This window comes from Melanotaenia boesemani, chromosome 11, assembly GCF_017639745.1.
Source record: "Melanotaenia boesemani isolate fMelBoe1 chromosome 11, fMelBoe1.pri, whole genome shotgun sequence".
Lineage (NCBI taxonomy): Eukaryota > Metazoa > Chordata > Actinopteri > Atheriniformes > Melanotaeniidae > Melanotaenia > Melanotaenia boesemani.
Window position 1 is genome coordinate 37,697,486 of NC_055692.1, and position 14,105 is coordinate 37,711,590.

General features: G+C 46.3%; 1 protein-coding gene across 1 annotated transcript in view; it reads right to left on the reverse strand.

Moving 5' to 3' along the window:
• Positions 1-3,439, reverse strand: part of tsc1a (TSC complex subunit 1a) — a 59,982-nt gene extending 56,543 nt beyond the window's left edge. The window contains exon 1 of the mRNA XM_041999014.1: positions 2,882-3,439. The gene's annotated coding sequence lies outside the window, so the exon portion shown is untranslated. The remainder of the gene's footprint in view (positions 1-2,881) is intronic.
• Between the last annotated feature and the right edge of the window lie 10,666 nt (positions 3,440-14,105).

Sequence of the window (14,105 nt, forward strand, 5' to 3'; positions counted from 1 at the left end):
AACATGGAGATTTAAATGGTTTTACAAAAATAATAAAAACATAAGACTATATGAAGCATAATTTAAAATAAAAAACAAGACAAAAAGGGAAGAACATAAACTAAGCATGATCAAGTTTAAAAAAAATCCAGCTTAAAAGAGACGGTGCAGATTTTAAATACAAACCATTGAAATGCAGCCGAGTCCTGTCTGAAGAGGATCTTCGGTGTTGTCTGCATTGTGTCTGTGATTTTAAGTCCATACTGCTGGGACATTACATGCTACCATTAGATGAAAATATGCCCTAACAAGCTAATCATTTAACCTTACTAAAGCGAATTGTATGGGTGGTTATCATTAAGTATAGAGGCTAATGAGGACTATCATGTCTGATCTTTAATAAATGCTAGCTTGTTGGTTGAGATGGTGCTGGTTACACTTATTTAATCTATTGTCAAACATGATTTGATCGTCACTTAAATTAACATTAACATAATAATGCATTCACTGACAAAAGTATATGTGCAGCAATATTATGTTTATTTAGTTTTCACCCTCAGTAATCCGATTGCTGCTGTCTGTCTGTTCCATAGTAGAGTCTAGCAGCGCGGGGTTTGTTTGGAGGCTCCATGACCCACGTGACTGCTCGACAACAAAGTCAACGGATGTCGCAAAACTGAGTTTATCGACGGCTCTGGTTTGAACCAATTTTTTTAGATTTACTCATACTGTTTAGTTCTTCCGTTGACCTTTGATATACACATGACAATAAACTAGAGATGTGACGACTCTTTTACATGAACGATGGGAACTGATTCACAGCTGTGAGCCGTTCATTTGTGAGCCATTCTTTTTATATAGAAATTTTTCAGTTCATATCTCATTGTTCAATAAAGCAAGCCTTTACATACATCAAAGTAGAATAAGAATAAAAACACTCAATGAAATCTTTCACACAGTCACACGCACACACATGTATACACACACACGCCAAGCCCCCCCCCCCCCCCCTTCCAGCTAAAAAAGACTGAATGAATAAGTAAATAAGTAAATAAGAAGTAATACAGTTGAGTCCAATGAAAATAAAATAAATAACATGTGACATCATAGAAGTCTGATGTCCAACACGCTCCCTTCATGTGAAGCATCGATGGACAGAGAGAATTGTTCGGAAACAAATACTGTGAGTTTTATCCAAAACATTTACTAGAATTTACACAGACTGCTCAGGTTTCTCCTTTTTTATCTATGTTTTTCCTATAATCTTTTTAAAATTTGTATAGTGGATTTTATACAGGTACATATTTTGATTGTTTGTCATTCTTATATATTGTGAAATTTTGTAAGATATTGTGAGAATGAGCCAGTCTTCTGAATGGCTCTTTGAAAGGAACAACTCCTCAAGCTCAGCAATACTGAGAAGGTGATGATGGGTTGAGTCAATAATTATAATTTTTTACACATTACATCACGTACAAATCTAACTGCTGGTGGTGAGTTTCTTTTCCTGGACCATCCTTTTCATTCATGGTGCCACGATTGTCTAATTGTTAACATAACACAGAAATTAAAGCACACAACTCAAATCTATAGCACAGCAATAAAAAAGGTTAAATTTCAGCTGAATCTCCATTTCCCATGAGCCTTTGGGGTCCAGATATGTTGAGTTTTGAAAATAGCCCCGCCCCCTCTGACAGAAACATAACATGTTGAGTTTTCTTGGCTAATCATTATTATTACACTGCACAATGTAGAAAACTATTAGAAACAACTTGTTTTATTAATGAGATGCTGTTATACAAAACATAAAATGATAATTAGCCACTACTAAAAAGTTTATGTTCAAACAAAATCTGGACTAAGAGTGTGGAGTCACTGTGTGAAGTAAAACAAGCGCACCCTGAAGAAGGTGAGGACAAGTTTCTACATTTATCTCGTATTCTGTTGGCTGGAGGAGGTTTGACAGACAGCTTGTTCAGCAACCCAAGAGAGAGGAAAAATATACAAGAGCAGAAGTTTTGAGAGCAGAGAAAGTGTGTGAGTGTGAGGGAAAGAGACCAAGTCTGAGCAGAGTTTTGAAAGGAAGAACAATATATCTGAATGTAGGAGGGACTTTCTGAGTGTGAGAGCAGAGTTTTGAGAGAGAGAACGACGATATTTGAGCATGAAAACCAGAAATCTTGCTCTCAAAGCAAACAATTATGCTCTTGATTCAAGATAGGAAAATACCCCCATACACACAAACCCCATGGACTACATGAACAATGTCCAGGCAGTCTGTGATTACAGATATCACTTTCTAAATGTTTGCATAGAGTGGCCCGGTAGTGCTCATGATGCTCAAGTTTTTGCTAATTCGAAGATAAACTCTTATTTGAAGACTGGAAACACACCGCCTTTGACAAAACAGATTGTGGATGACGAGGAAGCCATCCTGAATTTCCTGCTTGGTGATCCTGGCTTGCCTAATGAAGGAGTATGCTAATGGAGGTTCCACACCTTAGGAGCAAAACTTCGGACTGACTTTATGCAGGGCACGTGTGGTTATAGAGTGCGCTTTTGGTCGCCTTAAGACTAGATCTGCGGCCCTTAGAAGGCCTATGGACATAAATTTAAATGATCTGGCCACTGTTATTTATGCATGCTTTGTTCTACACAATTTTTGTGAGGCTACAAAAGAGGGTGTTATTTAAAAATAATAACAGTTTAATAATAACTGCATAAAAAGTTAGCAGCAATGGTATTTGCTAATAATAATAACACTACATGAATGTCCCTGTTAAGCTTATACATACAAAGAACAAAACAGGTGCAGTATAACGTTCAATTATAATTATTATTATATGTTATTAGTTGTTAAAAAAAAGAAAACTTTACAAGTATCAAATGACTGTGATCATACCTGTAGCATTTCCCGGTGCTGTTTGACTACAGAGAGCAGGAGACAATCAGAGGATTCAGCAGACTGAGGCGACTCTGTGCTTCACTGTTCTGTTGGTGATGTACTGCCCGACTCCGCAAGACTCGACTCTGCCACGTTCATAGACTTGATGGCGCAGTCAATGCGGCGGGTGGCGGGAGCACCACCCCAAACCTGCTCACACAGCTCAAGAAAAAGGAGCACTGCACATCCCTGGCCACTCTGATGTCCAGTGTCAACTGCCTGCCTGTATTTTTTGCTGATGTTTTTAATTTTGGCAGTAACCTGGGCTTTGGTGATGGCGTTGCTATCACGAGGGTAATCAGTGCCCGTCCCACCTGGATACTGTGCCTTGAAGTCTTGCAGAATATCTGCGTATTTACTTTGCACCAATTCCCAGTCCACGCCTTCTTCAATTTTTTTTTTTTTTTTTGTTTTGTTGTCCAACATAACTGGAAGAAGCTGCTCCACTTCTTCATCTGTCCAAACGAAGGTTTCTCTCTTGCCTTGCTGTGACTGGTCAGCCATCTTCTCTTCGAATCTGAACTTCCGGCGACTTTATCTGCGCATGCGCTGTGTCCTCTTCCAGCTCTTGTGTGTTAATCATCACAGCGCCCCCCACAGCCTTGTAGTATGTACTACAGTGGTTTCATGCTGCTGTAGAGGCCTTCCTCTAGCTTTCGCCACTGTTTTCACACTTGAGCCGTTTTCACATGTGGACATTGCCTGGGTGTTTCACAGAGGATTCAGATGGTGCTGCAGATTCAGGTCTCCTGCACAAATAAACTAGAACATACCAACATAATGTATTTTATCCTTGTTGGAGATGAAACAGCTAAAAATACAGAAAAACGAGTAAAGAGAAGTCGTTAAATATTCAAATGAAGCTCAAAGCCCACAGATGATGTCAGAATGAAGCTTCAGTAGAAGAAAAAGCTGCAGAAGCAACTGGTGGAACATGGTGGACTCACAGCTGGTTTTATACAGGAAAACAAGCATGACTGTGTTCTCTCTCTCTCTCTCTCTCTCTCTGTGTGTGTGTGAGAGAGATCAGCAGCTGTGTGTGTTCTCACTCTGTTGCTGATTAAACTTTGCTGTTATTGATCACTTTTCACCCCTCAGTGTAAAGCTGTTACAGAAAGTGAGGATCAGTAAATCTTTCCTCTGATTGCCAATCATCAGGTGTGACGATCAGGTGTGACAACAGGAATAAACGCGAGTTCTGCTGTCACCCAGCTGATGTTTATTTATTTAACCGTTTATTTGAACGGGAGCATGAACGTAGCATATTGTGGTAAATATGCAGATTTGGTAGGTTGCTAGTTTCCACCTGTTGTCCCATAAAGAAAATACATCATCAGTAGGTCAGCAACAACAATAATAATAATATTAATAACACACACACACACACACACACACACACACACACAGCTGCTCCAATCCAGACAACGTCTCTTTGAGGGAAGGCCTTGCAGATTTCAGCAAGATGATGCTGAACCACATCCTGCATCCATCACAGCAGCATGGCTTCACAGGAGAAGAGTCCGGCTGCTGAACTGGCCTGCCTGCAGTCCAGACCTTTCACCAATACACAACATCTGGAGCATCATTAAAGCAGAAATGCAGCAACCAAGGTCCAGGACTGTAGAGCAGCTAGAATCCTGCATCAGACCAGAATGGGACAACATTCCTCTCTTAGAACTCCAGCAACTGGTCTCCTCACTTCCCAGACGTTTCCAGACATGTTAGAAGAAGAGATGCTACACCATGCTGAACACCACCCTGGAACTACTTTTTCATTCTCTGACATGCTGGTGATCTGCTACTGGGAGTAAAATATGACCTGATGGGATTCTGTTTTTTTTCAGATTTTATGCAGTCCCAGTTTTATTGGGACTGGATGTCTGGGACCAGATTTCTGGGACTGGTTTCTGGAACTGGGTTTCTGGCACTGCTTTCTAGGACTGGGTTTCTGGGACTGGGTTTCTGGGACCAGTTTCTTAGACTGGATATCTGGGACTGGATTTCTGGAACTGGTTTCTGCGACTGGGTTTCTAGGACTGGTTTCTGGGACTGGGTTTCTGGAACTGGTTTCTGGGACTGGTTTTTGTGACTGGAAGTGGGACTGAGTTTCTGGGACTGGTTTTCTGGGACTGGTTTCTGTGACTGGATATCTGGGACTGGGTTCCTGGGACTGGTGTCTGGAACTGGTTTCTGGGACTGGATTTCTGGCACTGCTTTCTAGGACTGGGTTTCTGGGACCGGTTTCGTAGACTGGATATCTGGGACTGGATTTCTGGGACTTGTTTCTGCGACTGGGTTTCTAGGACTGGTTTCTGGGACTCGTTTCTGGGACTGGATTTCTGGTACTGTCTTATGGGATGGATGTGTGGGACTGGTTTTCCGGGACTTGGTTTCTGGTACGGGATTCCTGGAACTGGGTGTCTGGGACTGGTGTCTGTGACTGGTGTCTGGGGCTGGTTTCTGGGACTGTTTTCTGGGACGGGTTTCTGGGACTGGTTTTTGTGACTGGATGTGGGACTGAGTTTCTGGGACTGGGTGTTTGGGACTGGTGTTCATGCAACTGGTTTCTGTGACTGGATATCTGGGACTGGGTTCCTGGGACTGGTTTCTGGAACTGGTTTCTGGGACTGGGTTTCTGGGACTGGTTTCTGGTACTGGATTCGTGGAACTGGTTTCTGGGACTGTTTTCTGGGACTGGGTTTCTGGGACTGGTTTTTGTGACTGGATGTGGGACTCAGTTTCTGGGACTGGGTGTTTGGGACTGGTGTTCATGCGACTGATTTCTGGAACTGGGTTACTGCAACTGGATTTCTGGGACTGGTGTCTGGGACTGGGTTTCTGGGACTGGTTTCTGGAACTGGTTTGTGGGACTGTGTATCTGGAACTGAATGTCTGGGACCTAATGTCTGGGCACTGGGTGTCTGTGACATGATCTGTGTGGCTTGGTTTCTGGGACTGAATATCAGGGACTGGATTTCTGGAACTGGGTTACTGTGACTGGGTTACTAGGACTGGTTTCTGGGACTGGATTCCTGGAACTGGGTTTCTGGGACTGATTTCTGGAACTGGGTTACTGCAACTGGATTTGTGGGAGTGGTTTCTGGAACTGGTTTCTGGAACTCGGTTTCTGGGACGGGTTTCTGGGAGTGGTTTCTGGAGCTGGTTTCTGGGACTGGGTGTCTGGGACTGGTTTCTGATACTGGATATCTGGAACTGGTTTCTGGGACTGGGTTTCTGTGATTGGTTTCTGCCACTGGATTTCTGGAACTGGGTGTCTGTGACTGGATGTGTGGGACTGGGATTCTGGAACTGGTTTCTGGGACTATATATCTGGGACTGGGTTACTGGGACTGGTTTCTGGGACTGGATTCGTAGAACTGGGTTTCTGTGACTGGGTTCCTGTGACTGTTTTCTGGGACTGGGTGTCTGTGACTGGATTCGTAGAACTGGGTTTCTGTGACTGGGTTCCTGTGACTGTTTTTTGGGACTGGGTATCTGACTGGATGTGTGGGGCATGGTTTCTGGGACTGGACATCTGGGACTGGATGTGTGGGACTGGATATCTGCGATTGAATTTCTGGGACTGGTTTCTGGGACTGTGTTTCTGTGATTGGTTTGGGACTGGATTTCTGGAACTGGGTTTCTGGGACTGTGTTTCTGTAATTGGTTTCTTGGACTGGATTCCTGGAACTGGGTGTCTGTGACTGGATATCTGGGACTGGGTTTCTGGGACTGGTTTCTAGAACTGGTTTCTGGTACTGGATTTCTGGCACTGCTTTCTAGGAATGGGTTTCTGGGACCGGTTTCGTAGACTGGATATCTGGGACTGGATTTCTGGGACTTGTTTCTGCGGCTGGGTTTCTAGGACTGGTTTCTGGGACGGGTTTCTGGGACTGGGTTTCTGTAATTGGTTTCTGGGACTGGATTTCTGGAACTGATTTCTGGAACTGGGTTACTGCAACTGGATTTCTGGGAGTGGTTTCTGGAACTGGGTTACTGCAACTGAATTTCTGGGACTGGTTTCTGGGACTGGGTTTCTGGGACTGATTTCTGGAATTGGGTTACTGAAAATGGATTTCTGGGAGTGGTTTCTGGAAGTGGTTTCTGGAACGGGGTTTCTGGGAATGGTTTCTGGGACTGGGTTTCTGTAATTGGTTTCTGGGACTGGATTTCTGGAACTGATTTCTGGAACTGGGTTACTGCAACTGGATTTCTCGGACTGGTTTCTGGGACTGGGTTTCTGGGACTGGGTTTCTGGGACTGGTTTTTGTGACTGGATGTGGGAATGAGTTTCTGGGACTGGGTGTTTGGGACTGGTTTTCTGGGACTGGTTTCTGTGACTGGAAATCTCGGACTAGATTCCTGGGATTGGTGTCTGGGACTGGGTTTCTGTGACTGGTTTCTGCCACTGAATTTCTGGAACTGGGTGTCTGTGACTGGATATCTGGGACTGGGTTTCTGGGACTGGTTTCTAGAACTGGTTTCTGGTACTGGATTTCTGGCACTGCTTTCTAGGAATGGGTTTCTGGGACCGGTTTCGTAGACTGGATATCTGGGACTGGATTTCTGGGACTTGTTTCTGCGGCTGGGTTTCTAGGACTGGTTTCTGGGACGGGTTTCTGGGACTGGGTTTCTGTAATTGGTTTCTGGGACTGGATTTCTGGAACTGATTTCTGGAACTGGGTTACTGAAAATGGATTTCTGGGACTGGTGTCTGGGACTGGGTTTCTGGGACTGGTTTCTGGAACTGGTTTGTGGGACTGTGTATCTGTAATTGGTTTCTGGGACTGGATTTCTGGAACTGATTTCTGGAACTGGGTTACTGCAACTGGATTTCTCGGACTGGTTTCTGGGACTGGGTTTCTGGGACTGGGTTTCTGGGACTGGTTTTTGTGACTGGATGTGGGAATGAGTTTCTGGGACTGGGTGTTTGGGACTGGTTTTCTGGGACTGGTTTCTGTGACTGGAAATCTCGGACTAGATTCCTGGGACTGGTGTCTGGGACTGGGTTTCTGTGACTGGTTTCTGCCACTGAATTTCTGGAACTGGGTGTCTGTGACTGGATGTGTGGGACTGTGATTCTGGAACTGGTTTCTGGAACTGGATATCTGGGACTGGGTTACTAGGACTGGTTTCTGGGACTGGATTCCTGGAACTGGGTTTCTGGGACTGATTTCTGGAACTGGGTTACTGCAACTGGATTTGTGGGAGTGGTATCTGGAACTGGTTTCTGGAACTCGGTTTCTGGGACGGGTTTCTGGGACTGGGTTTCTGTAATTGGTTCCTGGGACTGGATTTCTGGAACTGATTTCTGGAACTGGGTTACTGCAACTGGATTTCTGGGACTGGTGTCTGGGACTGGGTTTCTGGGACTGGTTTCTGGAACTGGTTTGTGGGACTGTGTATCTGGAACTGAATGTCTGGGACCTAATGTCTGGGCACTGGGTGTCTGTGACATGATCTGTGTGGCTTGGTTTCTGGGACTGAATATCAGGGACTGGATTTCTGGAACTGGGTTACTGTGACTGGATTTCTGGGACTGGTTTCTGGAACTGGGTTACTGCGACTGGATTTCTAGATTGGGTTTCTGGGATAGGATGTGCGGGACTGGGTTTATGGGACTGTTTTCTGGGACTGGGTATCTGCAACTTAATGTCTGGGACTTAATGTCTGGGACTGGGTTTCTGTGACTGGTTTCTGCCACTGAATTTCTGGAACTGGGTGTCTGTGATTGGATGTGTGGGACTGTTTTCTGAGACTGGATATCTGGGACTGGATTCTGGGACTGATTTCTGGAACTGGGTTACTGCAACTGGATTTCTGGAACTGGGTTTCTGGGACTGGGTTTCTGGAACTGATTTCTGGAACTGGGTTACTGCAACTGGATTTCTGGGAGTGGTTTCTGGAACTGGGTTACTGCAACTGAATTTCTGGGACTGGTTTCTGGGACTGGGTTTCTGGGACTGATTTCTGGAATTGGGTTACTGAAAATGGATTTCTGGGAGTGGTTTCTGGAAGTGGTTTCTGGAACGGGGTTTCTGGGAATGGTTTCTGGGACTGGGTTTCTGTAATTGGTTTCTGGGACTGGATTTCTGGAACTGATTTCTGGAACTGGGTTACTGCAACTGGATTTCTCGGACTGGTTTCTGGGACTGGGTTTCTGGGACTGGTTTTTGTGACTGGATGTGGGAATGAGTTTCTGGGACTGGGTGTTTGGGACTGGTTTTCTGGGACTGGTTTCTGTGACTGGAAATCTCGGACTAGATTCCTGGGACTGGTGTCTGGGACTGGGTTTCTGTGACTGGTTTCTGCCACTGAATTTCTGGAACTGGGTGTCTGTGACTGGATGTGTGGGACTGTGATTCTGGAACTGGTTTCTGGAACTGGATATCTGGGACTGGGTTACTAGGACTGGTTTCTGGGACTGGATTCCTGGAACTGGGTTTCTGGGACTGATTTCTGGAACTGGGTTACTGCAACTGGATTTGTGGGAGTGGTTTCTGGAACTGGTTTCTGGAACTCGGTTTCTGGGACGGGTTTCTGGGACTGGGTTTCTGTAATTGGTTCCTGGGACTGGATTTCTGGAACTGATTTCTGGAACTGGGTTACTGCAACTGGATTTCTGGGACTGGTGTCTGGGACTGGGTTTCTGGGACTGGTTTCTGGAACTGGTTTGTGGGACTGTGTATCTGGAACTGAATGTCTGGGACCTAATGTCTGGGCACTGGGTGTCTGTGACATGATCTGTGTGGCTTGGTTTCTGGGACTGAATATCAGGGACTGGATTTCTGGAACTGGGTTACTGTGACTGGGTTACTAGGACTGGTTTCTGGGACTGGATTCCTGGAACTGGGTTTCTGGGACTGATTTCTGGAACTGGGTTACTGCAACTGGATTTGTGGGAGTGGTTTCTGGAACTGGTTTCTGGAACTCGGTTTCTGGGACGGGTTTCTGGGACTGGTTTCTGGAGCTGGTTTCTGGGACTGGGTGTCTGGGACTGGTTTCTGATACTGGATATCTGGAACTGGTTTCTGGGACTGGGTTTCTGTGATTGGTTTCTGCCACTGGATTTCTGGAACTGGGTGTCTGTGACTGGATGTGTGGGACTGGGATTCTGGAACTGGTTTCTGGGACTATATATCTGGGACTGGGTTACTGGGACTGGTTTCTGGGACTGGATTCGTAGAACTGGGTTTCTGTGACTGGGTTCCTGTGACTGTTTTCTGGGACTGGGTGTCTGTGACTGGATGTGTGGGGCTTGGTTTCTGGGACTGGATATCTGGGACTGGATTTCTGGGACTGGATATCTGCGATTGAATTTCTGGGACTGGTTTCTGGGACTGTGTTTCTGTGATTGGTTTGGTACTGGATTTCTGGAACTGGGTTTCTGGGACTGTGTTTCTGTAATTGGTTTCTGGGACTGGATTTCTGGAACTGATTTCTGGGACTATATATCTGGGACTGGGTTACTGGGACTGGTTTCTGGGACTGGATTCGTAGAACTGGGTTTCTGTGACTGGGTTCCTGTGACTGTTTTCTGGGACTGGGTGTCTGTGACTGGATGTGTGGGGCTTGGTTTCTGGGACTGGATATCTGGGACTGGATTTCTGGGACTGGATATCTGCGATTGAATTTCTGGGACTGGTTTCTGGGACTGTGTTTCTGTGATTGCTTTGGGACTGGATTTCTGGAACTGGGTTTCTGGGACTGTGTTTCTGTAATTGGTTTCTGGGACTGGATTTCTGGAACTGATTTCTGGAACTGGGTTATTGCAACTGGATTTCTGTGACTGGTTTCTGGGACTGGGTTTCTGGGACTGGTTTCTGGGACTAGGTTTCTGTGACTGGGTTTCTGGGACTGGGTTTCTGGGACCAGGTTTCTGAGACTGGTTTCTGGGACTGGGTTTCTGTGATTGGTTTGGGACTGGATTTCTGGAACTGGGTTTCTGGGACTGTGTTTCTGTAATTGGTTTCTGGGACTGGATTTCTGGAACTGATTTCTGGAACTGGGTTATTGCAACTGGATTTCTGTGACTGGTTTCTGGGACTGGGTTTCTGAGACTGGTTTCTGGAACTGTGTTTCTGGCACTGCTTTCTAGGACCGGTTTTCATGGGACTGGTTTTCTGGGACTGGTTTCTGGTACGGGGTTTCTGGATCTGGGTGTCTGTGACTGGTGTCTGGGGCTGGTTTCTGGGACTGTTTTCTGGGACTGGGTTTCTGGGACTGGTTTTTGTGACTGGATGTGGGACTGAGTTTCTGGGACTGGGTGTTTGGGACTGGTTTTCTGGGACTGGTTTCTGTGACTGGATATCTGGGACTGGGTTCCTGGGACTGGTTTCTGGAGCTGGTTGGACTGGGTGTCTGGGACTGGTTTCTGATACTGGATATCTGGAACTGGTTTCTGGGACTGGGTTTCTGTGATTGGTTTCTGCCACTGGATTTCTGGAACTGGGTGTCTGTGACTGGATGTGTGGGACTGGGATTCTGGAACTGGTTTCTGGGACTATATATCTGGGACTGGGTTACTGGGACTGGTTTCTGGGACTGGATTCGTAGAACTGGGTTTCTGTGACTGGGTTCCTGTGACTGTTTTCTGGGACTGGGTGTCTGTGACTGGATGTGTGGGGCTTGGTTTCTGGGACTGGATATCTGGGACTGGATTTCTGGGACTGGATATCTGCGATTGAATTTCTGGGACTGGTTTCTGGGACTGTGTTTCTGTGATTGGTTTGGTACTGGATTTCTGGAACTGGGTTTCTGGGACTGTGTTTCTGTAATTGGTTTCTGGGACTGGATTTCTGGAACTGATTTCTGGGACTATATATCTGGGACTGGGTTACTGGGACTGGTTTCTGGGACTGGATTCGTAGAACTGGGTTTCTGTGACTGGGTTCCTGTGACTGTTTTCTGGGACTGGGTGTCTGTGACTGGATGTGTGGGGCTTGGTTTCTGGGACTGGATATCTGGGACTGGATTTCTGGGACTGGATATCTGCGATTGAATTTCTGGGACTGGTTTCTGGGACTGTGTTTCTGTGATTGGTTTGGGACTGGATTTCTGGAACTGGGTTTCTGGGACTGTGTTTCTGTAATTGGTTTCTGGGACTGGATTTCTGGAACTGATTTCTGGAACTGGGTTATTGCAACTGGATTTCTGTGACTGGTTTCTGGGACTGGGTTTCTGGGACTGGTTTCTGGGACTAGGTTTCTGTGACTGGGTTTCTGTCACTGGGTTTCTGGGACCAGGTTTCTGAGACTGGTTTCTGGGACTGGGTTTCTGTGATTGGTTTGGGACTGGATTTCTGGAACTGGGTTTCTGGGACTGTGTTTCTGTAATTGGTTTCTGGGACTGGATTTCTGGAACTGATTTCTGGAACTGGGTTATTGCAACTGGATTTCTGTGACTGGTTTCTGGGACTGGGTTTCTGAGACTGGTTTCTGGAACTGTGTTTCTGGCACTGCTTTCTAGGACCGGTTTTCATGGGACTGGTTTTCTGGGACTGGTTTCTGGTACGGGGTTTCTGGATCTGGGTGTCTGTGACTGGTGTCTGGGGCTGGTTTCTGGGACTGTTTTCTGGGACTGGGTTTCTGGGACTGGTTTTTGTGACTGGATGTGGGACTGAGTTTCTGGGACTGGGTGTTTGGGACTGGTTTTCTGGGACTGGTTTCTGTGACTGGATATCTGGGACTGGGTTTCTGGGACTCGGTTTCTGGGACTGGTTTCTGGTACTGGATTCCTGGAACTGGTTTCTGGGACTGGTTGTCTGGGACTGGGTTTCTGTGACTGGTTTCTGCCACTGGATTTCTGGAACTGGGTGTCTGTGACTGGATGTGTGGGACTGGGATTCTGGAACTGGTTTCTGGGACTATATATCTGGGAATGGGTTACTGGGACTGGTTTCTGGGACTGGATTCGTAGAACTGGGTTTCTGTGACTGGGTTCCTGTGACTGTTTTTTGGGACTGGGTATCTGACTGGATGTGTGGGGCATGGTTTCTGGGACTGGACATCTGGGACTGGATGTGTGGGACTGGATATCTGCGATTGAATTTCTGGGACTGGTTTCTGGGACTGTGTTTCTGTGATTGGTTTGGGACTGGATTTCTGGAACTGGGTTTCTGGGACTGTGTTTCTGTAATTGGTTTCTTGGACTGGATTTCTGGAACTGATTTCTGGAACTTGGTTATTGCAACTGGATTTCTGTGACTGGTTTCTGGGACTGGGTTTCTGGGACTGGTTTCTGGGACTAGGTTTCTGTGACTGGTTTCTGTGACTGGGTTTCTGGGACCAGGTGTCTGGGGCTGGTTTCTGGGACTGTTTTCTGGGACTGGGTTTCTGGGACTGGTTTTTGTGACTGGATGTGGGACTGAGTTGCTGGGACTGGGTGTTTGGGACTGGTTTTCTGGGACTGGTTTCTGTGACTGGATATATGGGACTGGGTGCCTGGGTCTGTTTTCTGGAACTGGTTTCTGGGACTGGTTTCTGGTACTGGATTCCTGGAACTGGTTTCTGGGACTGGGTTTCTGTGACTCGTTTCTGCCACTGAATTTCTGGAACTGGGTGTCTGTGACTGGATGCGTGGGACTGGGATTCTTGAACTGGTTTCTGGGACTGGGTTACTGTGACTGGATTTCTGGGACTGGTTTCTGGAACTGGGTTACTGCGACTGGATTTCTAGATTGGGTTTCTGGGATAGGATGTGTGGGACTGGGTTTATGGGACTGGATATCTGGGACTGGATTCTGGGACTGATTTCTGGAACTGGGTTACTGCAACTGGATTTCTGGAACTGGGTTTCTGGGACTGGGTTTCTGGAACTGATTTCTGGAACTGGGTTACTGCAACTGGATTTCTGGGAGTGGTTTCTGGAACTGGGTTACTGCAACTGAATTTCTGGGACTGGTTTCTGGGACTGGGTTTCTGGGACTGATTTCTGGAATTGGGTTACTGAAAATGGATTTCTGGGAGTGGTTTCTGGAAGTGGTTTCTGGAACGGGGTTTCTGGGAATGGTTTCTGGGACTGGGTTTCTGTAATTGGTTTCTGGGACTGGATTTCTGGAACTGATTTCTGGAACTGGGTTACTGCAACTGGATTTCTCGGACTGGTTTCTGGGACTGGTTTTTGTGACTGGATGTGGGAATGAGTTTCTGGGACTGGGTGTTTGGGACTGGTTTTCTGGGAC